The sequence below is a fragment of the Pelodiscus sinensis genome, chromosome 2 (genome assembly GCF_049634645.1).
Source record: "Pelodiscus sinensis isolate JC-2024 chromosome 2, ASM4963464v1, whole genome shotgun sequence".
Taxonomy (NCBI): domain Eukaryota; kingdom Metazoa; phylum Chordata; order Testudines; family Trionychidae; genus Pelodiscus; species Pelodiscus sinensis.
In genome coordinates this window covers 13,519,483-13,545,496 of record NC_134712.1, presented here as the reverse complement: position 1 = coordinate 13,545,496, position 26,014 = coordinate 13,519,483, and the positions used below count along the sequence as shown (strand labels likewise).

Below are 26,014 nucleotides of genomic sequence, written 5' to 3'. Positions count from 1 at the left end.
GTACTGAGCCCCAGTGATGTGGATAGTTCTTTCAAACTTTTCCATTTGAGACTGTGTTTTCCCTTGTCCACCCTCTGTGAAGACAATGCTGGGGGCTGCTGCTTTGACAAAGTCATGGGGAGGATGCCTCGGAGCAGACAGGAAGAGAAATATCTTCCTGACTCTTTCGGCTAAGGAGCTGCTGTGGCTCACCTGTGTGAAGGGGGAAAGGAAGGGAAACCTGAGAAGAACTGCACTGGGGAGCAAAGGGAGAGATGGTGGTGGTGGTTGTGGGACTGGAGCAGTGGTTCTCAGACTCTGGGCAGGACACCAAAGTGGTCACTACCCTGATTTAGTGGGGTCATCAGGGCTGGCATTAGACTGGCTGAGCCTCACAGCTTGGCCCTGAAGCCCTGGGCAACATGGCTCAGTCTTTGACTATAGCCCTGTGTGGAAGGGCTCAGTCTGCAAGCCCTGCAGTGGGGTTTGGGCTTTGGCCTGCCCCCTGGCTCCTGTGGCCTCAGGGTTCAGCACAGTCACGTAGTAATTTTTTGTCATTAGAAGGGGGTCACAGTGCATTGAAGTTTGAGGACTAGTCTAGTCTAGAGCCACGCATAGGAGGTCTCCGGCTGCCTGTACTTCTGTTCTCCTCCCTCTTGCCAGTGCAGTGGCAGCTAACACCTGGACATCGAGCGCAATGCTCAGCACAGAGCGCATATGTGATCCTAGGATGTATAAACAGGGGACTATCAAGTAGAAGCAGAGAGTTGGCATTATCTCTGTGTGCAACATGAGTTAGTAAAGCTGAGATGAACTGCCTCAGCTCCTCCCCCCCATCAGTTTTATAATCAAAAGTGAATTTTTTAAGGTTTTCTCACCCAAATGAAAACAGCAACAAAAGAACATGCTTCCCATGGGCATTTTCAAAACAAAAAGTCAATCCAAAATGACGTGCTGGAACGGTTCCTTTCAGAAATGTTAAAACGAAAGACTTTTGACATGTGGGGAAAAAAAATCAGGGGTTTTTGGCTGAAACTAGTCACTGCAGTTGAGCCTAGTCTGCCACCCCCACTCTTAGTTCTGCCCTTCTCTGCCATATGTTGCAATGCCTCTGATAATGAAGAGCTGAATTTTTGACAGCCAGAAAGTGCATTGCAGAACTGTAAATGTGAGATTAATTGAGCCATTTCTACATAGCCTAGTTAGCACCGAAAACCCCATTGACTGCAGTGGATGCCAGGAGTGCACCACATGTATGTGCAGTAGAAATTATGACCTTTTATGTAACACAGGAAAACTAGACAGGCCTTTGCATGGGAAATATTCATGGGCCATTGTGTGTCTCTCATGTCTCCGTATTTATTTGTTGGCCAGTTCGGAATTCATTTCACCCTATAAATCGGCAGATTTTTATTAGCACCAGTATTTGGTATGCTTGTGTTTTAACCATGTGGTTAATGTATCAGGATGCTGTTTATACCTGGCTCAACTAAATCCCCGTATTCCTCTCAACGCATGTGGGAAAGATAGAGGACTCCGCTCATATAAAACAACAGTGTGTCTGTGTGGTCTTCATTAGAACTGAACATCACTGACTAGTTGTGGGAGTAGTTTAGAGAACAGGGAGGTGGTTTTTTTGCATTGGCTCACCTTGCTACTCTTAATGCATTTTATGTGCTGTCCCAGAAGCACCCAGATGTCCCAATCAGATTCAACGCCCCCATTGTGTTAACAGGTCAGAGAACTCATTAACTTTCATAAGAGGCAGACTTTTTTTTTTCCTTCTCTCACAGATCTTGGAGCTTCAGTGAGTTATAAGCTGGGGGTGATTTCATAGGGTATCAGATGTAGTATGAGGACTGGAGAGCGTACATCTTGCATAATGGAAAGTGGAAATTTATTTTCTTATACCAACGATTAAACAAATTGTGCTGCAGAACATTGTGTGATCCAAAGGCTTTGCCATTCCAAACTTTCCCCTCATGCCCTTTCTCAACTGAGTTTTGACTGAGGGACAGCCTATAATGACATTCAAAAGTTTCACAGAGAAAACGGAGTTTAGCATTCTTTCCCCACTGTCAGAGCTGTGTATTGACCGTTATTCTTTCCATCTGTCACTTTTGCAAAATGGTGGCCCCACGGGGACTAGCAAAAGGAACAGGTGGGCTTTCTTAGATGCTCCTGTAACACCAACAGGCAGATTTGACCCTGGGACCTCTGGAGTTTAGTGCATGAGTCTCTACCACATTAGTTAACAGCCGGCTGTCTAGTAACTAAGGCAGTAAAGCAAATCCATGATTCTCTCTGTAAGTGGTCTCAGTGCCAGGAGATGGGACTCACCAGAAGGTGTGTGGGTTACACTCTCATTACTCAGACATGTCAGAGGCTTTAATGAAAGATCAGTCCTGGAGCCGCCTTCCAGTGAGAGTAGTAGAGGCAAGAAGGATAGATAGTTTTAAAAAGGAGTCTGGTCCTTTTATGGACAGGATTATACAGCATGTCTACCTATGATAGCAGAGGCTAGACTTATTGACCCAGCAGATTTCTTCCAGTCCTACCTTCTTATGTTAGGAAGCGCCTATGGTTAAGGCATTGGATTGGTATCTGAGAGATCTAGATAAAGAGCCTGGATCTACCATGGACTTCCTGTCACAGGGATCCATTCATTTGGTACCTCTATGCCACTGTTCCCCCACCTACCAGGTCAAAGAGACATTAAGTGAGTGTCCCACAGCAACAGGAAGTCCATGGTAGAACCAGGGATAACTCTTCCCTCTCCCTCCCTTTGTCTGTCTCGTCTATTAACATTTTGGGCCAGCACCTGTCTTTTACTACATGCCCATACAATGCCTAGCACAATGGATGCTGAGGTTGGTTAGCCTCAAAGCATCCCTCCCAATCACCCCCTTAGGGTTACAAAACCCGTCTGTAAATAGCTTTAAAGTGTTGTCTGAGCAGAGGAAACTTTAGATAGCACCATTTTCAGGAAAAAAAAATATCCGTCTGTATGATTTTAACTCACATGACTTCCACTATCGTATGTATGGATGCACCTCAAGCAACCAGCAAGAAATGCATAAATCCCAATACATTTTGATAACAGCCTCTCTTAGTAAGGCCATTTTAGTTTGAAAAACTAGGAACAGATAAACTCTGTGGAGGGAAGTAGAATCACATGGGAGGTGGTTTCCAGTTAGTCATGACAGCCACATTAAAGTTAATGGGCTAGTTTCAAAATCAACTATGTTTGGATCTTGTTTTAATTTCTAACTTGTTCTAGCAGCAATTCAGTGTTTCCATAGCTGTCTTGCCAGTGTGGGTAGGAGGAATATTTAGACTGGTTTGATTTCTCATGCACCTGGTGAAAGTGAGAGCAGAATCTGGTGCAATGAGGTTTTGAATAATAACCGGCACAGCAGATGTCTAAGTGCGTTAATTCCACAACTGTACTGTGGAAGGAATAAGCAATGGAGCAAAAAGATAGGGGCACAGGATATGTCTTACCTCACCCAGTGCTTGCACTAACATTTTCAGTGGAACCTCAGATTAGAAAATCTATCCAGTTTCCATTGACTTGTGCTCTTTTATGTTTTCATGCGTCAAAGGCAAACAACTCAGCAAATTGTATACTTCACGTTCTACAGTGTGCTGCACCCTTCTAATAGCAAAGATCAGTCTCACACAGGGCTTTGTATTTCTGTTTTAACTCTTTATTTTGGCATGTACTAAAACATGGTGATTAAAACATGTAATCAAATCTAGCAGCAGAGGTTTTAAGATGTAATGGTTTGGCCTCTGTATCCTTGTAGTACAACAGAAGGCTTGTTGTTGTGTGATCTAGCAGCACAGCCTGTTGAGTAGTTGTATCACCAGAGAAACCAACGACGCCTGTTTTCAAAGAAACGATTAAAGCAGCATCTACTTCATGCTATGGCTTTCTCTGTACTGTTTTACAGGCCGCTGAATCTTCAGTGGGTTCTTCTAAAGTAGCATATGCACAGGGCTTTACAGAAATTGGTTTGTGAACTAGAAACACTCAGCACATCTCTGAAAGCTGTAGGGAAAAGAGATACCTGTGGCACTAAGACAGGAAAATGTGCAATCAGAAGGAATTTAGGACATGGAACCTTATGGAACCTGAGTAGAAAGTACAGTGGAAAGGGGGCAACCTATACTGACTACTCATTTTCTACTGTCACAACATAGAAATGAACCACCTTGTTAGTCCAAAATGACTGTTTTTCCCATAGCAACACAATCGTTTTGTTCTCTTAGGGCTTGATGCAAATCCCAAAATTCCTTTAGAAGAATCATTTTCTCTCTCTCTCTCTCTGTTACTAGATATTTGTATATGACTTGTGAAGGGATTTTTAATGACAGAATTATATGCATTTTTTCCTTCTTGGAAGGTCTAATTTGGTCCATGTATTCCATTGCCTAGCATTCTCAGTGCTTGGAAGTATTTCATGCTTTTCAGCCTACATTCTTTCTTTGCTTAGTGTAATCCATCACTCCCACTTATACAGCCTTTTAACACCCTACTTGCTTCCTCTCTCTCCTTGAGTTGTCTCCTTCCAAGTTGAGGTAGGCAGAACTGCATAGTCATTCCAGAGCCAAGGAATGCATACTGTATAAATAACTTTTAATCTTACTCATCAATTTATCCCCTCTCCCCCAGCTAATCAAGCACTTTGGTTTTCACTAACGCCTTCCTGTTTGTCAGTGGGCCTGATTTGAATTCACAGTAAGGCTTCTGTACTTCATTTACATACAATTACATAGAACCGTAGAACGCTAGAACTGAAAGGAACCTCGACAGGTAATCGAGTCCAGTCCCCTGCTCTCTTGATAGGACTGAACACCCTCAGGGAACCTCTTTTGGGTCAGGGGCCACTGACCCACAGAAAAATCAGTCGGGGGCTGCACACAAGTGAGAAGCAAAAAAAAACCCCAATCGCCCCTCACTGATGTGGCCCCCAGCTGAGGAGAAAGACACTTTCTACATTCTCCCCACACACCAGAGCCAAGCAGGGCCCAGGTTAGTAGATTTTGTGTGCTCCAGCCCTATAGTGGGGCAGTGGACGGGGGAGAGGGAGCTGGAGCACCCGCAGAGGCTCCCCAATGCTGGAGAGCCTCGGTGGCCAGATCCAGGCAAGCCGGGGCCACATCCGGCCCCTGGGCCTTAGGTTTCCCACCCGTGCTCTAGACCATCCCTGATAGATGTCTATCTAACCTGCTCTTAAATATCTCCAGTGATGGAGATTCCGCAACCTCCCAAGGCAACTTATTCTGGTGTTTGACCACCCTGATGGTTGGGAAGTTTTTCCTAATGCCCAATCTAAACCTTCCGTGCTGCAATTTAAGCCCCAATGCTTCTCATCCTAATTGCTGTCTGGAGTGGCTCACTCACTCATTGCTGCTTGAGGCCCCTTTACATCGCCAGGGCTGGGTAAATGAGAATATCTTTGCAATGGCTTACAGGCGGACTGTATGTGATGCATTACCAATACTGGCTGCAGGAGCACAGTCTTCTCCACTGCCCTCCACCTTGAATAGTATCTTCGACCTGGGCACAGTGAACAATTCTGGATTTGGTAGCATGTTTTAGGATCTTTGCCCTGGTGTATGTGGTTCCAAAAAGTGCAATACAATGGTGAATCTAGCCCATTGTCTCTATGGACATTTGCCTGTCTAATCCTTTTATGGGATGTAGACACAATCTGCAATCACTCGTCTCCTCTGCCTCTGTTTCGCTGGATCCCGTGTGTTGCTGATGTTGTTCTAATAGCCTCAGGTGCCAGCTGGATGTTGGTTTAACTTTCGGCTTCCACGTTTCTGTGATGAAAACGGCTTTCATCTCGGGAATGCGGCCAGACTACACCCAGGTCAGATGTTGGAGCTGTTGTCAGAGTCCACGTGGATGCCTGTGGTTTGTCTTGTTTCAGACACGTTCATGCTGTTTTACAGCTCTCTTTGCACACACCAGCACGAGCAGTCAGCTGCTTTGAGAGACGGCTGCCACAACTTTGCCTGGTGCAGGATGGAATGAGCCATAGAACTTCAGGTTGGGTCAGATTCCGAGTTAGTTTCAGAGCCTCTTGATGTGCAATCTTATCTGGGTTCAGAGCCGCCGATAGGGGATGGAGGCGGAATGGGAGCAATTGCCCTGGAGCCTGGCAATTCACAGTTGAAACCCCTTAGCCCCTTTGAATGTGGCTCTGAAGACTGGGGAGGGGGCAATGCCATACTCCAGGTGGCATTGAGGGCTGGCTATCCTGTCCCCACCCCTTCCACCCAACACCCCACCCCTTCCGGCACACACCTTACCCGGGGGCCCACAGAAGGTGTCGGGGCCCCCCCTGTCTGGATTACAGATATTTTGCTGACCTGCATGTCCTTTTCATCCCCCTCCTCACTTTCTCCAGCTATAACATATCTCCACTTCACTGATGCTTGAGTTACAGGTACCAAAACATGCTACGTTTAATGGAACTGAATATCACCTGCCCTCTGTGGTCCAGCAAAGGTTCCACTGTAGACTCCCAGCTCCCCTGCTGCAGCTTCTCTTGGTGCAGACACTCATCTCTTTTCCTTCTGACCAGGATATTTCTAGGCTGCTTAGCCCCCTGACTGAACTCTGATATCCTGGCCAAAGACTGGCTTTTTTGCCTCCTCTTCTGGGATAATACACATGGCTACTGCCATAGTTAAACTATACCATTATTTCTAAGCAAGCACATTTTTTTCTGAAGGTAAAAGCATTGCAGAAAAATAATAGCAAAAGAATACAAGAGCCTACCTGCATCTAATAAACTTAGCAGAGATCATCTTTGGGTGATGATGAGTCTTTCAAACACCACACACAGGTTTTTCCTGTGGTCAGAGTCACTCATTTCTCCATTCTGGGCCTTTGCAGATGTCATGACCAGGCAAGCAGCCAGATTATAGTTTCTGCACAAGGCAAAGCTTAAAGGATTCTGTTCACTTGCATTCCTTTCACTCCAAGTATTGCCTGGGGAGGAAATCCACTTCACATACATTGTCCCTCAAAGACCTTTGATGTTCTTAATGCTTCCCAGTGGTTGCATTGATCACCTCTCCTACAGAAGCTCCACTCAATTCGGCGATGCTGGCAGACCAAGTGTCAGATCGTGCCAGGTCCCCCAGGCCTCACTGGACACTGACAAATGCACAGCTGGAAACTAGTCTGCCTTATGTGTGTTAGTGTTAATACAGATATTATTTATAAGAATGTGTTTAGATGTTATGAAATGCTAGTAGGATGCCATGGATTAAATCTTACAACATGTGTACCCCATGTTATAAGGTAATATGTAAGTGCTCTGTAGCTAAGTGTTTGCTCTAAAAATGTCAACCCCTACACACAGGATCAAAGCATTACCAAGTGTGAAATACTAGCTTACTACAAGCAGATTTATTAACTTAGAAAAAGAAATGAAACTTGCTTATAAGATTAAATCAGGGAAACACACAGACACAAATGAGTTACACTTTTAGGTTTCAAAAAGTAATAGAAACTGCCATAATGTGCAAGCTCTCTATGTTCTTTAGGGCTCACACAAACTAAACTCCATTCATCTGAAGAGTGGGCTGTACCCACGAAAGCTTATGATATCATCTATATGTTTTGTTAGTCTTTAAGGTGCTGCTAGACTCTTTGTTGTTTTTGAAGGTTTTACAAACTAAACTGTCAGGGATCCCTAGCTTATGTCTAGAAAGCTTCCCCTCTTCCTGAAATCCATGAGCATAAGGATAACAACTTCTTCTTGACAGGGATTTTTATTACCTTCCCTAGCCTTCAAGCTGTGATGTTTTTCTTCATCATGGCTGTGGGGGTAGCTATCAACAGTAACTTTTGTCCGCCCATGTTCTACATTGATTTGTCTTTCATGTATAGGCTTCCTTTTGTTAGGGCTAAAGACGATACTGCTTGCATGTTTAAAACAATGAATTCCTAAAATACTTACTCCATGAAAGCTTAACGTTCTTCTGTAAGGTTTGTCCAGGATATTGTCATATCTGTCATACCGAGCTGGTTTCCCTCTGGAGCTCCCAGCTCAGAAGTGTAGCTGCTTTTCAGTCAGAAGTTGCAGGCTCCTTTTGGTTTTTACTAGTTGTGCATCTTTTTCCTGGAGGCATCTTTGGCATGGGGATAAAGAGGAAGGCAGTCAATTAAACTGCAGTTGTGCTTTATGGAAGAACACACCTGCCCCCTATTCCAAAGAGAACTTATAATTAGTAATAGCTTAATACCGAAATAGTTTTGTTTCCCTTTATTAGCCTCGCAGACCGCTTGTGTTCTTTCCTGTTATTGTCTGACTTACAAGAGTTGCCATTGCTGGTTTTAAGGCACGTTTTCCACCTTCTGCCTTTGTGCTGTTAGCTTAAAGCAGAGAATTTCAGGGTCTTTGTGGTAGACTCACATTTGGCCTATTGCTGTATCTCTCATTCTGCATAGAAATTATACCTTCAATAAGGCATTCCACAAGATTGCAATTGAACATAATTGATGGGGGAGACTTTGGACAGTTTGGGGCTCCTCCATCGAAGGGCGGGGGAGAGCTTTTGGCTATGGCCATGGGGGGAAGCATGGGCAAAGAAGTGGAGCCAGGGCTACCCTCCCCAAAGAGGGCTCCACCCACCACCCAATGTTGCCAGGATAATGTGTAATATCCTAAATCAGTCAGTCTCCCAGAAATGTCTCTCTGAATAGGTTCTTAGATGGCACCTATCATTGTAATAGCTGAGACCTCACAGTCTTACATTGTTATTTATCCTGCGTCACTGTGAAATAGGGAAGTACTATCTCCATTTTACCTCTGGGAAACTGAAGCGCACACAGGGATTAAGTGACATGCCCAGGGTTGCAGAGGAAGACTAATAGGGAGGTCAATTAGTGCAGTTCCTGAGTAGCTGAACAACAGCAAAGTTTAGCACTGTTTAGCATAGCACACTTCATTAGGGATCTCAAAGCAAATGAAAGATGTAACCAAACTAAGGCCCCCTCCCTCCAGCCCACCAGTATTATTTCCATTTTACAGGTGAAAAAAGAAAGGCACAAGAAGACTCGCCTGAGGTCACATAACTAGTCTGCAGCAAAGATTAAAGTGAAAATTAGATTTCTTAACTCCCTGTCATGTGTTTTAGCCACAAGAACATCCTTCCAGCAGTTTTTCTGATGTTGAATAAGATAATAGACCGTTACTAGGCAACTTTATATATTGCATTAGGAGGGTGATTGGGGAGGTCAGACGTGTTTTTTCTGTCTGCATTAAATCATGAAATTTTAAAAATCTGTTGCTTTTCACAAGGTTTTCTTTTCTTGCTCACAAAAGACCTAATACAGTAGCTGTACTTTGTCTTACCTTATGAATTAAGTGTATTGTGCAATTTAACAGAAAGGATTGCTCTACTGTGTTCTGCAAGACGGGTCCTGCAGAACTCATTCAAGGCCAAATAGCTGATATCTTGTTGGTTGCTGTGGTCTAGACATCACAGGAATGGACACAATCTATATTCCTCTTTAACCAAGACTGTTCATGGTGGTGTTTTGGAGATCTGTAACCTGACAGTCTATTCAAAGACTGGAGATGGAAGGACTCTTTGAGACTGTGCTCATCAGTATCTGGATTATTAAGCCACTCAGAAAATGAGAGCAAGCTCCCTGCTCTGTGCATAGCCATCTTCACCATGTTCCTATCTACCATATAGTTTAGAAATGTGCATCTGTCTGTCCATCTGTGAGCCCATTTGGTCAAGAAATCCTCCTAACAAGTAAGAGCTAGGACCACCAAATTTGGCATGCGGCTGCCTCTTATCCTGATTTACAGCAAGGTCAGGATTTGGTTGTGCTAGGAAAATGGGATGTGCTTGGAATGGGATTGTTTTCCATAACACAGACAGGGAGCAAGCTCCACCTCCCTTCCCCCACCCCGATATAGCTGTTGGTAGGAGCCTGGGGTTCCCCTCCCTCCCCACTCTTGTGCAGCTCCTGCTAGGGACTGGGGCTTCCCTCCCCTCTCCCCCAAGGCTCTTAGGGTATGTCTAGACTGCATCCCTCTGTCGGCAGAGGGATGCAGATTAGGCAGGTCGACATTGCAAATGAGGCAGGGATTTAAATATCCCGTGCCTAATTTGCATAAAAATGGCTGCCGCATTTTGCTGACTCCGCACTTTGTCCGCAAAAAGCAGCCGTCTAGAGGGGGATCTGTCGAGAAAGAAAGCCTTTTTCAACAGATCCTGTAAACCTCCTTGCAAGAGGCATAAGGGATCGGTCAAAAAAGGCTTTCTTTCTCGACAGCTCCCCCTCTAGACTGCCGCTTTTGCCAACAAAGTGCTTAGTCCACAAAACGCGGTGGCCATTTTTATGCAAATTAGGCACGGGATATTTAAATCCCTGCCTCATTTGCAATGTCGACCTGCCTAATCTGCATCCCTCTGCCGACAAAGGGATGCAGTCTAGACTTATGCTTACTGAACCCAACCACCCCCTGCTCTGAGCCCACCCTCCCCACACCCAACCTCTTTCCCTGACTCCTGCATCCCGCCCCCCCTGCCCTGAGCCCCATCATTTAAATAATGCATGTACATTTTCCTTTTAATTAAAAACAACCCCCCCCCCCCAAGACTGACTCACCATTGCTACAATTAAGGAGCCAAGCAACACCAAGTACGTCTGCTTGCAAAGCAACATGGGGTCAAATCAGGAAATAAAAGTTGAAATAAACTGAACAGCGGTGGAAACATGGAGAGAGATTAAAATTCCTACTAGATGTTGTCTTGATGATTTACTGCCTAACAGACAGATCTTGAGGAATAACTCCTCTGACTCACTGAAACTGGAGCGGGGTAATGACTGAAATACAAAGGGGAAAGTAAATGAAGCGCATAGATACTGTGCAAAGGGTCTCCAGGCAGTAATGAACTGGTGTGGTGCAGTTCTGGAACTGGAAGGAGTGAAACCCAGCATCTGCCACTGACTCATTCATCAGCTTCTTATTTCTGGCAGGTTTAAGGTGGGCCAACTTGGATTGCCAAATGGCCCCAAAGTGTGTGCTGCTCTCCACATTTAATATGTGAGTCACTCATCCCTACTGGAGACTTTTCTCTACTACTTCTCAGACTTTCCCAAATGATTTGTTTTCTGTCAGACATCTTATTAATAAACCATGCAAAGCAAATCTCTTATCCCTGTAATTTTACCAGATGAGCTTACAAATGGACAAACAGAACAAAGGAAGAGATAGAAACTTCCATCTTCTTATAGCACATAAAATATTTAATCTCAGATGCACATTAGCAGTGTCCTTTGTGTGGCTGTCCACATGTCACAGAATTTTAGGTGACCCTAGTCTAAGAAAATGCTGTTCTTTATTGGGAAAACCTGCAGGAGGCATCTCTTTTCCTTTCCATTGGCCAAGTTCTTTCTGTCTAAACAATTTGAACAATATGCAAGGGTACTTTTCTGGGAAAATATGAAAGAATTCTGAGGCCACGGTGCTTGTGCCAGTATAAGCAATATTTTTGGCAAAGAGCTGAACATACGTAATCCAGGCTTTTTAAATAGATGAACTCCAGTAGGGATAAATACTTCCCTATATTAGCATGCATTCTTCACACCGATATCTTTCCCAGCTCATGCACTTCAAAATTAATTGAGTGTTACTATCAAATCCATGGAAATGTTAATGACTGGACTGATAAGTGATTTTATTTTCTTGGCCTAGTGAGAATTACATTTCAGTAAAGACCGGTGCTGTTTCTTCTCTTCACCCCTTCTGCTTAGCACTGTGTACAGTGCTTCCTGTTGCCATGTGAAGTCAGATAACTCTCTATGACTGTTCCCTACCTATTGGGTAAGTCACTTTGGGAATCTTCCAATTTACAGACTGTTGAGGAGGGTCTAGAGTTTCATGATCCCTTTGCATAAAATCCTCAGCCTCTCAAATTGGTGGGACATATTCTTTATATCTGAGATCTCTTGAGAGCTTGTTGTTTCTGATGCTTGTGCATGTGTAGCAAGCAAACTGTCCTGCATTCAGTGTTGCCTGCAGTTGGATTGTGCCAAATAGCTGAGGAGGGCTGGCAATTAGTTCTGTGGTTAACAACAGCTAGTCACCAGTTGTGCTGATGCCACTGGCTGTCTTGTTGACTAATCATAGAATCATAGAATACTAACATTGGAAGGGACCTAGAGAGGTCATCGAGTCCAGTCCCCTGCCCTCACAGCAGGACTCAGCACCGTCTAGATCATCCCTGATAGATGTCTATCTAATCTGCTCTTAACTATCTTCAGTGATGGAAATTCCACAACCTTCCTAGGCAACTTATTCCAGTGTTTATCCACCCTAACAGGAAGTTTTTTCCTAGGGTATGTCTAGACTACATGCCTCTGTCACCAGAGGCATGTAAATTAGACTACCCAACATAGTCAATGAAGCCGGGATTTAAATATCCCCGGCTTCATTAAAATAAAAATGGCTGCCGCGCTGTGCCGGCTCAGTTGATCGTCGGCACAGCGCGGCAGTCAAGACGTGGATTGGTCGACAGGGAACGCCTTTGTCAACTGCTCCCTTATGCCTCGTGGAAGGTGCCTAGAGAGGCTCCTTCCTCCTGAGACCCTGCCCTTTCCTGGGGCAGAGCCGGCCAGTGACCACTACTCACAGTTCCTGGAGTGCCACCCTGCAAAAATGATTGCCCACCCCGGTCCAGAGGGACCTGGCAAATTAGAGGAACGGGCCAAAAGAAATCTGAAGAGGTTCAACAAGGGCAAGTACAGAATCCTGCACTTGGGACGGAAGAATCTCAAGCATTGTTACAGGCTGGGGACCGAATGGCTAAGGTGCAGTTCTGCAAAAAAGGACCTGGGGATTACAGTGGCTGAGAACCTGGATATGAGTCAACAGTGTGCCCTTGTAGCCAAGAAGGATAACAGCATATTGGGGTGCATTAGGAGGAGCATTGCCAGCAGATCTAGAGAAGTAATGATTCCCATTTATTCAGCACTGATGAGGCCACATCTGAACTACTGCATCCAGTTCTGGGGCCCCCATTACAGAAAGGATATGGACACATTGGAGAAATCCCAGCAGAGGGCAACAAAAATAATTAGAGGGCTGGAGCACGTGATTCACGAGGAGAGGCTGAGGGATTAGGGCTTATTTAGTCTGCAGAAGAGAAGAATGAGGGAGGATTTAATAGCAGCGTTTAACAACCTGAAAAGTAGTTCCAAAGAGGATGGAAAGAGGCTGTTCACAGTGGTGATGCATGACAGAACAAGGAGCAATGATATCAAGTTGCAGTGGGAGAAGATCTAGGTTAGATATTAGGAAAAACTATTTCATTAGGAGGGTAATGAAGCACTGCAATGGGTTATCTAGTGAGTGGTAGAATCTCTATGCCTAGAGATCTTTAAGTCCTGGCTTGCCAAAGCCCTGGCTATGTTGGCTTAATTAGAATTGGTCCTTCTTTTAGCAGGATTTGGAATCAATGACCTCCTGAGGTCTCTCCTAACCCTATGATTCTATGTAAGCTCTTTGGGGGAGAGACTGTTTTGGAGTGCTGGTCCAAGACTGGGGACGCTTGTTGATACAAATAATGAATAACATTCGGCTCTAGGTCGCACTTCAGCAGACACCATTGTGCATTAAGAGCCAGATCCAATGCCTGCTGAAGTGGGCCAGCAGGTCCTGCTTCCTTTGAGGTCAAAAGTAATGGTCCCGTTACAGAACTGCAGCCCGCCTCGGCTCCCCAGGGCCAGGGTATGTCTACACCGCAGTGTTATTTTGAAGTAACAGAGCACCTCCACACAGCAAGCCCTTCTTTCAAAATAATTTCTAGCTGGAAGACTTCTTACTCTGACTCCTGTCACCCTCATTTCACAAGGGGTAAGGGAAGTGGAAGGAAGAGTGCTCTTCCTTCGACTTCCTGCTGTATAGACGGTGCCAAAAGCTGAAGTAAGCTATTTCGACTTCAGCTACGCAATTGACACAGCTTAATTTGACGTTTGCCCTGCTGTGTAGATGTGCCCCTAGAAGCCCTTCTGCTACAGCCACAGAAAGACGTGGTCATGCCTTTTCTCCTAGCTGCAGCTCCCGCCTGCTTCCTCTCTGCAATACTGGTCAGCCTACCTTGCTGCTTAGCTCACAGGCCCTCCCAACACCTCCAAAACCTTGCGAACCACTAGGGTTGCCAGATGGTTTCAACAAAAATTCCAGACACACTTGACATGACATCATGATCTACACGACATCTTATTTAGAAAATACCGGACAGTTCTATTTTCTCATTTATATTTTCTCCATTTGTTTCCTAAACAGAAAGCTCAGATACTGGACTGTCTATTCAAAACTGGACACCTGGCAACCCTACGAACTATAGAAATGTTCCTTTTCCTCTTCTGCCTGGCACCCCATTTTCTGTATATAATCACGGAATACAGCCTTGTCTGTACCCCTTCTGAGTATACTCCCAGCCTGCTGACAGGAAGTACAGTCATTTGCCTGGAAACTAGTGAGCATTAAGGATTAAGAGTCCATAATAAGATCACTATAGACTTCAGCATAGCCAACAAGGCCCAAATTCCCTATAGTATTTGATTAAGTGCTTACTGAATTCACTGGGATTTAGATGCCTAAATACCTGGGAGGCTTTTGGGCCTGAGTGGTTTGGCCTGGTGTTGCTGTCAGAGTAATAGAGCCCCCGTCGCCATAAAAAGGCTGCATGGGTAGCACATGCCATGACCTGACAGTCTCTTCTTCAACAGTGTACCACAAAGGAGCCAGCCTTGTGTAAGTGTGGCCAGTTTAGGGTTTTCCTTGCTAAATTTAGCGACTTATTATTTAATATTTCTCGTGACGAAATCAGTGCCAAAGCAACCAACGACAAATCTAGCACCTTCCACTGCTGACCACAGTGACGCTCCAAGAGAGGAGTCACCAATAGTCACAAAGTCAATTCCATGCTCTTCTAACTGCGTGATTCTGCGGCGGCCCTGAGCGGGGAGCCACAGTGTCCAGACCAGAGGCAGAAAACCCGCAGAGCTGGGGGAGGCCTGAGCAGTGGCCAGAGACATAGATCCACAGGCACAACCTGGCTCAAAGTTGCTGTGGGCTCCAGTGGATGAAGAACTCAGTAGGGAAGGAGAAGGCCAGGCGGGGATGGTTTGGTCAGGTGCACGCAGCAGAGCCGGAGCAAAGGAGATTGCATCTCAGCCCCTGTCTCCCAAACCCTGGGAGAATCCGTGCCTTGTGCGTACCATGCAGCCTTCCAGTGAGTGCGGCCTCTTCTCCTGATAATCCCTCAGACTCTGCCCCCTCCCGCTCCAATAGTGGGGAGACTCTGTTAGATGGACCCTGCCCTGCCCCCAACCCTGCTTCATCTCCCACCACCCCCACTGGAGAGAGGCACCCCTCGCTCAGAATGGAGAAAGATTCCCCTCATATGTGATAGGCACTTCCTATTGCAGTTCTCTCGAATGTTCCCTCCTGTCAGTTACATAGCGACATCTAGTGACTCTTCAGGGTTTCTCTGATAACTTCTTGCTTGTGGAGTTGGCTTCAGGACGTGCAGGGGGAGCATCCTGTAACGATGTGTCGCTGTCCAGTTTATCTTTCTCTCTTTTGACCCCACTGACGTGCCCGGAGGCATTCAGATAAGAATGTGAAGGGAGCTCTTTGGTTTCTGCCCAATTGATGTAAACTGGCCAGGTGATATCTGCTTCATGGAACCCTAATTAGTGTCGTCTTCATCAAGCGTGGAATAGGTCTGTTGTAAACCCTGATGCAGCAGGTCAACTGTGGGCGTGTTATAGACATGCCTTTGGCCACACCCTTCATCACAGGTGAAGCTGATGAGTTCTGATTAAAAACTTGGATCAGGGTGGAGGTTTGATGGCTATTTTGTTTTAGTTTTGACATTCAGCACTATTTCCTGTTTTCAAATCATTCTTGGTCAGATTTTAACTGGTCCTCCCATATTCATTATTTCAGCTGATTACATTTACACAAACATATTTTGAATTCTAGAGGTTTGCAACCAGTTTGCAATTATTATTGAGTAGAGTTGTCACTATTTTAATTCATCAGATAAGTGACATGGTATTTCTTCTGCTTCTGCAAATGTCAATAGTGCAGAAGTAACACAAATGGCAATGATATAGCTACTAGCAATGTTCCCTCTAATCTTTTCCATACATGTACAGATTTTTTCCATCCATGCGTGGAACAAATTTTTCTATGTGCACTGAGGCATGTGTGAATGTGCACCACCAATAGAAACAAAAAAACCTAGCTGTGGATCTTCAGCTGGGTGGCATTTGAATCTCTCCTGAGTAGCCATATAAGTGCACAGCTTATAGAGAACATTGGCTACTAGATATAGTAGGAACCACAAGATCTACTGGAGAGGCCCTTAGCAATATTCTTCTACTAAATTATTTTTCCCTACCTAGCACAGATTTTCATGAAGTTTCACCCACACAAATACAAACGTGCAAAAAAATAGGACAAGTCAGTGTCAGATGTGAATGTGCATATTTTAAAAAGGGGCTTAAAGCTGTCTAGTTTTCTGAGATCTGTAACTTCTCCTGTTTTGAATAATGACATAAGCGCCTTGCAAATAGAGATTGGAAGTGGAAATCTAAATCTTCAGTTCTAAATTTTGGTAGGGGAGGAAAGGATTCTGGGTTATGTGCTACCAGGCTTTTCATCCTGTTCTGGGCTGACCCTGCAACCTTTGTATATTAATACCAGTCTTCATGGCTAAATAATCAAGAGCTCCAGGTGCTTTGTTTCTTTTTATTTTTTCTGTGTGCTGTTTCAGTTCTTGGTTTAGATCAAGCCAGATTTTCACTGATTCTGTGACAATGGGGTGCTCAACCATTGGATAAACTGCATATTCCTAGAAACCATTCTTCATTTATTTGCTTTTGCAGCTTTACTATTTGTATTGCCTATCTGTGAAGTTCCTCACTGTGGAACAGGGGTGGTGTGTGGTAATCAAAGCCCTCCTCATATTCAAAGGGCAAACCTCAACTACTTTTGATAGCTGGGTGCTCAGGTGTTCCTGAAGTGCACCAAGTATTCCTGGGGAATTTGCCCAGATGCTGAAGGCTGCTGGTGGAGATGGACAAGTTTTGAACCTCGGCATGGACTTAAGGACTTAGTCTGGACTCCTTTCCCTGCAGGGTTTAAACAGCTGTTGCCTTGGCACAGATGGATTGGAGAGAAGCCTCCATATCCCCAAGCCACTATCAAATTTAGGGTAGTTGTGGCCACTTGCAGCCTGAGGAGGGAGGTTGATGCTCTAGTCACGGTAATGGGTGAGATTTCAGGTGTATCATGTTATCAAGTAGTTTGAGTGGTCAGTCTGGTTTAACACTCCAAGAAGCCACCTCTTTGCAGAGGGGCCAAGTCAGGGCAGCTTTAGGAACATGCAAATCTGTGAATACAAAAGATGCTGTTTCGGCCTCTCTGAATCATGAAGACTTGGCTTGTAGCTGCTGTGTCACATTCCTGCTGGTTCAATGAAACCTTCTGCACATATATTTTGGGATTTTTCATACCACTAGGTGGAAGCAGTAGAAAAGGGATAGCATAGAACCTCAGAGTTACGAGCACCCGAGTTAAGAACTGACCCACGCTTCATTTGGATCTGGAAGTGCACAATCAAGTAGCAGCAGAGAGGGCGGAGGGATGGCAAGTGCAGTACGTACAATACTGTGTTTGAATGTGAGCTACTTTTTTAAAAAGGAAAGACGCATTTTTCACTCGCCTTGCTGCCTTGAACGATTTGAAATCACATGCTTATTTTCTTCATGCTTAGGACAGTAAGTTTGGAGGAATACAGAGTGGTTCAAAGGGGCTCAGGTTTCCCAGCCACCACAGCTGCAGCAGGGTCCCAAACCCCGGACCCTTTAAATCGCTATAACTCACACTCCACACAGGCCTGAGGGCTGGAGGGAGCATCCAATCCAGGCTGCCCTGGCCCTGCACCTGGCCCTTCCTCCCGAAGCCTCGTGCCTTCTGTGGGCACAGAGCCAGCCCCCCAACACACTCTGCCTGGGGCCCCACGGAAGCTGTCAGTCCCTTTCTCACTGCTGCCCTGCTGGCTGTCGGTCACCCCTGCTGCCATCCACTTCTTTGCTGTGACTTCCGCCCATCCGTCTCCAGAGCGCTCAACTCTTAGGAATCAGGATAGAAAAAACACAAGGCAAGCACAATTAGCAGAACCTTAATAGTGCCGAGTTAGCTCTGTTCTTTGAATAGTGTGTGTGTCGCCCTGTATTAGCTCTCCCACCATTTAATACAAACATGGCTAGAGTTGGGTGACAAATTAAGTTGATTACAATGGGCAAAATACCACTCCAGCTACTGAATATCTAACCCAAGCAGGAGCAAACTGTATTTACACAGACACACCCAGGGCCAATCCCCGCTTCTTGCTAGCTGTAAAGGAAGCATTCCTTCAGATCCTGCTTACAATAGCAACTGTTTCAATGACAAAGGAACAGCATACATGGCATGAGCTTTATGAGCAGAGTTGCCTGCTCTGTTGGTTGTTTAATGGTTGATTTAAGTTGCCCAATTAGCGCTCTGTCCCAGGATCAGACCCAATTTACCAGAGTTGCTGCTTTTTGGCATCCCTCTAGGGGCTCAGCAGTGTCAAGAAAGCTCACAGAAGACCTCTTGTAGCTGTCAACGTTTTATTGTTACAATTAGTCCTGACAGTAAAACAAGCCAAGCAAGTAAAGTGGGATAATATAACACTGGAAGCACAACTGGCACCGATATCTGTACATATGTGCTCCACCCATAGGGAGAGCTCTAAAGGTGGAGTCAGATCCTAGTCTGACTGACATGTTGGTGAAGAACTCCAATGGCTGTGCTGGGGACCAGATGTTTTTATAGGCCTTGATGTCCCCCATACCTATGGCATAGCTCTTCCCTCCTTCACCATATCTTAACTTGCTCACCCTTATCATGTTGGGCTGTCCTTATGGTATAGGTTAACATATTGTTTATTTTGTGCTTATTATATTCCACTCCAGAACTACTCTAAACTGGTACAATCTGCCGCCTTGTAGTTTCCTATCAGCAGTTTGCAACACTTGTGATTGTTACAAAGCAATAAACCAACTCTTACTCCATCCTGTGACTTAAAGTCACCGTTGGTTCATTTCCCTGTGCTAACTTGTTGAGCAGCTATTCCTGCTCAGGCTATAAGGCCTTATGAGCTATGCTTATAGAGGGGCTACACTGGCAGGTCTCTTGAGTTCCATAACTTTTATCTTCTTCTAATTCCTACTGCACAGGCCACAGGTTGGGAAGCTCTACCTATGCTTTGCAAAACTGACAGGTGGCTCTAACAACCTCCTCCTGTTAGTGCAACAAACTTCTGGCTGGTAGGGATGTAAAATCCCATTTAATCAGTGAACCAGGTAAACATTACGTTTAACCATTTAAACAGGAACCCATGGGTAGGGGGCTGCTCCAGCCGGGCCAGGCCAACTGCACTGCACTGTGGGTAAACCAGGAGCTGTTCCAGCCTGGCCTGACTGGAGCATCCCTGGCCCACAGCATAGCGCAGCTGGGCTGGAGCACTCCCCAGCTCATGGAACAGTGGGGCAGGCCTTGCTGGGCTGAGGTATTCCCCAGTCTGCAGTGTGGTGCAGTGGACCTGGGGAGGGGGGCTGCTGCAGTCCAGCCAAGCCACCAGTTAACCAGTAAGCACCACCCAGTTAACCACTGACATCCCTAATAGGTGGTTATTAATATTTACATCCTGAGGTGCAAAGCAGGAGTGGGGTATGCAGATGTGATTTGAGCAGAGCACTATCAAGCTTAGTCCAGATTCCTGGATCCTAGTCTCAGCTCTGTCGTAACAGTGAATAATCTAGGGCAAGTCATGCTGACTTTTCCCCATCTGCAAAATGGAGATAAAAAATGTGCCTTCCTTCAGTTGTATTACAAGGCTGAGTTACTGAACATAATAAAGTGTTTAGACCTCTCCCCCTCAAAGGGGCTACACATATAGGTTGAGATCTTTGGCGTTCCCCACTCTACACTAGCAGAGAATTTTCCCCAGTAGGTAAAAAGTATTAATGTTCGTTAGGTTAAACAGCCCACCCTTGTTAACGTGATCTAAAGGCACTGCAGATTGTTATAGCTCATTGGTCTCCCCTGTGACGCAGGGTTTGGTTTAGGCTTATCTCTAGAAAAAAAAATATGAAAGAAGAATGCTTTAAGAGTGAGATCTTGCACCCTGGAGCCAAGTGAGTGAATAAACTTGTTTTAAAAGGCCATCACAACTGAAAGCAAAATGATTGATTTATACTGCAGTAAACGTGGGACTTTGCTACTGAAAAAAGAAGCCTAGAGATTCCTTTATATTTGGTATAAAACCCTCCTGTTATTGCTGTGAGTGGCTTGAAAAGTAATTTCCACTGCCTTTAACCTCTGAATTTTCACATCAAACGCTATTAATTAGCTTCATTAACATGAGTTCTACAATTGACAGGTAACTGCTTTTGCTGTGCATAGAATCCTAGCGTTGGAAGAAACTTCAAGAAGGCATCAAGTCCAGCCCCCTGCTAAAAGCAGGACCAATCCCAACTAAATCATGCCAGCCAGGGCTTTGTCTAGCTAGGACATAAAAACCTCTAGAGATGGAGATTCCATCACTTCTCAAGAGAACCCATTCCAGTGCTTCTCCACTCTCCCACTGAAATAGTTTTTTCCTAATATCCAACCTAGATCTCCCCCACTGCAACTTGGACCATTGTTCTTTGTTCTGCCATTCGTCACTACTGAAAACAGCCTCCCTCCATCCTCTTTAGAACCGCCTGCCGGTAGTCGAATCCCCCCTCACTCTTCTCTTCTGTAGATTAAATAAGCTCAAATCGCTCAGCCTCTCCTCATAAATCACATGCTCCCATCCACTAGTCATTTTTGTTGCCTTCTGCTGGGATTGTGTCCACATTCTTTCTGTAATGGGGGCCCTGGAATTGGATGCAAGACTCAAGATATAGCCTCATCAGTACTGAATAAAGGAAGATAATCACTTCGCTAGATCTGCTGGCAATGTTCCTACTAATGCACCTCAATATGCCATTAGCCTTCTTGGCTACAGGGACACACTGTTGACTCATATCCAGCTTCTCATCCACTTTAATCCCTTGGATTCTGTCATTTCCACTCCAATTCATCTGATGAATTGGGTTTTATCCACAAAAGCTCATGCTCTTATGTATTTGTTAGTTTCTAAAGTGTCACAGGACTACTTGTTGTTTTTAAAGCAATATATATATATACAGTAATTTCAGCCCAATTACCCAGATTTTAAGGGTGTCAAAAACAAAACTAACTTATAGTAACAATGCTTCCCAGGGAACTAATAAATTATAATGCCAGTATGCAAGACATGCCACTGAACTGTTGCCATCTACTTTATTCCTTTGAGCAAGAATTGTACATAAAAATACTTGGCCATTATAAACACTGAGATTGTGGCCATGTTATACTATCATTTATCATCTTCTCTTTCTTCCGTCCTGGAATGAGTACATATTAAATAGATGGCTGTTGTTGGCTGGAGTTGTGTTATTCTCTGCAGGTGCAAAAGGCAATTCATTTTGGAGCTTGCCAAAAGGAGTCATGAGTGACCTTAATAGAGAATTATCAGCCATAACAGGGTGAGAGGCGCCTTGTGTTTTTCTTACATGAGTACAGGCTGGTAACTTGGAAGGAATGAAATCAGAAGTTGTCATCGATAACTAGCGGAGAAATATTTTCTCCTGTGCATCCAAGATGGCCTATTTGCAGATTGGAGAGTAATCATGCAAAATAATTACCAAAAGCTGAAAAATGGTTCCAAAATGCAAATTGCTTTTGGCACTTTATGGGTTCCACAATATACTTGACAATGACCTCAGTCCTTTGGGTCTTTGGAGTAAATCTTATCCCGTAGCATGCTTTTGTGAATCTCTCTGTACCCCAGTCTTATGGACACCGTGTGTATTTATGTTCTAATGAAGCAATTTCTTAAAGCTTGACTAGCATCTGAAATTGTGCTTTGTTTTTTTAAATTAACACATGACAATGAATGAAAGTCCAGACCACCATGTTACCTGTTGAGTGACAGGAGTTCAGTCTGTGGAGCTGTTTATAAAATGTCATTAGCTACAGGATCTAGCCACTGCAGTTGTTATTGTGCCAATGTCTACATAAAGAAACCCACCCCTCCACTGTGGGGCATCCTTTAGGTTCCAAGATGCTCCAGCGAAGGGTTATTGAATAAATGCTTACATGTGTTATAGATAATTTGCCTGACTGGGCTAGAGGCTGAGTTCCTCTCTGGTCCCCACAGCTGGTTCTTCCACAGGAAGATGGAGGTGTATTGTGGATAGTGTGAGGAAGATACCTGTACTGTTGTTTGACATCAGTCTCCAGAGAGACAAGGTGGGGGAGGGAATATCTTTTATTGGACCAACTTCTGCTATTCATAAAGACAAGCTTTAGAACTACAGAGAACTCTTCTTCGGGGTGGGGAAGTTACAAACATCTCAGGAATGGAGGTTGCTCGTGACTGTAACTCTGAAAAGTTGCTTTCCCTTTTTTTTTTTTTTTTAGTAGTTTACATTTAACACAGTACTCTACTGGTGTTGGCTTTTTTTTAAATCTCCACTGCTGCCCGATTGTATACTTTGAGTTCCAAATACATTGTGTGGTTGACTGGTTAGTTAATAACTCTTGTAAGCTTTCTGCCAGGGTATGTCTACACTAGAAAGTTAGTTCGAACTAACGGACGTTAGTTCGAACTAACTTTCCTATGCGCTACACTAGCGCTCCGCTAGTTCGAATTTGAATCGAACTAGCGGAGCGCTTAGTTCGAACTAGGTAAACCTCATTTTACGAGGACTAACGCCTAGTTCGAACTAGCTAGTTCGAACTAAGGGCTGTGTAGCCCTTTAGTTCGAACTAGTGGGAGGCTAGCCCTCCCCAGGTTTCCCTGGTGGCCACTCTGGCCAACACCAGGGAAACTCTATGCCCCCCTCCCGGCCCCGGACCCCTTAAAGGGGCACGGGCTGGCTACGGTGCCCGTGCCAGGTGCAAGCCTGCCAGCACCCAGCTAGCAGACCCTGCACCTGGCACGGCACAGAGCCACCCACCCGATGCCCCCCAGCCCACCCCCTCTTGCCGGGACCAGGCTGGCGGCTCCCGGGAGCTTCCCCTGGACTGCAAGAGGCGGGCACCTTCCTGGGCTAGTGCGGACATCGTGGACCTCGTCCACGATCTCCGCACTAGGCACAGGAAAGTGGCCGTCTAGGGCAGGAGAGCTGCCAGCCTGGCCACCCAGGACCAGGTGTGCATGAAAATCAAGGGGGTCCACTGAGACCCCCGACACTGAGCCCTGAGCTTACAATGGCCGTCCTGGGTCAGACCAAAGGTCCATCTAGCCCAGTAGCCTGTCTGCCAACAGCGGCCAACCCTAGGGACCCTGGAGGGGATGGACCGAAGACAATGACCAAGCCATTTGTCTCGTGCCATCCCTCTCCAGCCTTCCACAAACTTTGGGCAGGGATACCACTCCTACCCTCTGGCTAATAGGACTCCATGGACCCAACCTCCATCACTTGATCTCACTTCCCTTTAAACTCTGTTCTAGTTGTAGCCTTCACAGCCTCCTGCAGCAAGGAGTTCCACAGGTTAACTATTTGCTTTGTCAACAACAACAACTTTCTCTTACTAGTTTGAAGCCTGCTACCCATTCCTTTCCTTTGGTGTCCTCTAGTCCTTCTTTATGGGAACTCATGAAGAACTTTTCTGAATGCACCCTCTCCACCCAACCCCTGCTTTTAGAGACCTCTATCCTGTCCCCCCTCCGTCTCCTCTTTTCTAAGCTGAACAGTCCCAGTCTCTGTAGCCTCTCTTCATCTGGGACCTGTTCCCAACCCCTGATCATGTTAGTTGCCCTCCCCTCTCCCAGCCTTTCTCTTCCCCTCTCCCACCTCCTTTTCCCAGTCTCCCCCAGTTTTTTTCAATAAAGACAGAGTCAATGTTGGAAGAAACGTTATCTTTATTTTGTACATCAATAAGAAGGGGGGCTAAGGAAGGGTAAGTGGAAGGAGGTGAGGGAGGAATGGGGTACGAGCCCCCGATGGGGAGGACTGGGCTGGCTCTGCGGGCTTCTGGGGGTGGAAGCTCTCCTGCAGCCCCCCAATTACTCCCTCTCCCCAGATGGCAGCCTGCGGCAAGTGCAGCCGGGCTGATGGCCGAGTGCTGTGATGTGCCCAGTGTGGGCACTCAGGGCACTCCAAGCCAGAACTTCTTTGCAAGCGGGGCACCCCTTAGAACTGTGTGTCCGGGGTGGGGGTCGGGACCCTTTAAGCGCAGCCCTCGGCTAGCCTGAGACAGTATCTCCATGCTCTAAGTCCTCCTTTTATGCCCTGCCGGCACTGCTTCCAGCCATCATTAAGCCCTGTTCAGAGTCCACTCAATGTGGACTTACTAGTTCGAACTAGCAAAACGCTAGTTCGAACTAGTTTTTAGTTCTAGATGCGTTAGTTCGAACTAGCTTAGTTCGAATTAACTAATTCGAACTAAGTTAGTTCGAACTAGCGCTGTAGTGTAGACGTACCCCCTGATCTTAAGCAAATCACTTCAATCTCTCTGCCTTGACTCCTTCTCCATAAAACGGGGGTGTTAATAATGCTTCAGTAACTCTCAACTTTGTTGTGAAGATAAATTAAGGTCTGTGAGGTCTTGATGTAGCTCATACTAATGCAAGATGGCTCTGGCTAGACCAGAAATAGAGCTTTAGTCTGCTAATGTCTCTGTTTTGGCCCTAGTGATGGAATTCCACAGCAGTCCAATTCTCCAAGTGAGACACAATTCCCCTGGTCAGGTCTTAGATTCCTAGAGTTTAAGACCATTTAATGTTGACCACTGTGTAACACCAGGCCACAGAATGTCACCCATTCATGCAACAAGATGTTCTTTGAGCTCTGAAGGAAATTCTGCATAATCTGTATTTTGCCGATGGCATCTGAGCAAACTACCTGTGCTTTAGCTCCACATCTGATGCCAGGAACCACTACAGTTATTTCCTGTCCCAAGAATGGCCAGAAACAATACTGGCCCTATGTGCTATCCGTTGTCAGCAATGGGCATTTTTAATGCCCAGCTGTGAGGGACAATGAAAGGGAGTGTGTGTGCTCAAATTGTAAAATAAAAATGATCTATGAATTAAAAACAGAAGAATGATGGTTTGAGGGGTTTATTTGTTTTCATCTTTGCTACTTATGTTGCTTGATCTGTAGTTTCCTAGCTGCACAAGCTGAAACCTGTATCAGCCAATCTGTTTGCTTGCTCTTGCTTACACCAGTCACTGCAAATGCATTTGCTTATAGAGTTGTGCCATGATAATGCACTCATAGGATTGCTGTACATTTTCTTTTTATGTCTGGATTTGCTCTTTAAGTAGTTCTAATGATTAACAACAAAGTAAATAGACTTCTCTCGTTTGGTGATTGCTCGCTGCACACATTGAAATTATGCAGTGGGAAGGGGCAATACTGAAATAAAGGGCCTGCTTTTTTTCATTTTTGCTTTGATGTCACTCTGGTGTATTTTATATTTTATTTACATGGGTTTAAAGTAATTTATACTAACTTTAAGAGCAGAGCAGCCTAAAGGGCTCTCCATAGAAACAGGACATGGGCCAAAGCAAATACACTGCATATATTGACAGTGATTAGTGATATGTTAACTGTATCTACAATAGATTTGTAAGTGTATTTAATAAATCCTGAAATCACAAACAGGCCATATTAGGGTCAGACCAAAGGTCCATCTAGCCCAGTATCCTGTCTTCTGACCATGGCCAATGCCAGGTGCCCCAGAAAAATAAGAGACCAAGTACTCATCTGAAACTCCTGGGAGCTCCTATGAGGACAGGCTGGCTTCCTGAGATCCCTGCCTGGTCTCATTTTACAGTAAGACTCCAAATTGCCTCT

General features: G+C 45.2%; 1 protein-coding gene across 4 annotated transcripts in view; it reads left to right on the top strand.

Annotated features, from left to right (window-relative positions):
• Positions 1-26,014, top strand: part of CCN4 (cellular communication network factor 4) — a 96,962-nt gene that overhangs the window by 56,023 nt on the left and 14,925 nt on the right. The gene's annotated exons all lie outside the window — the stretch shown is intronic.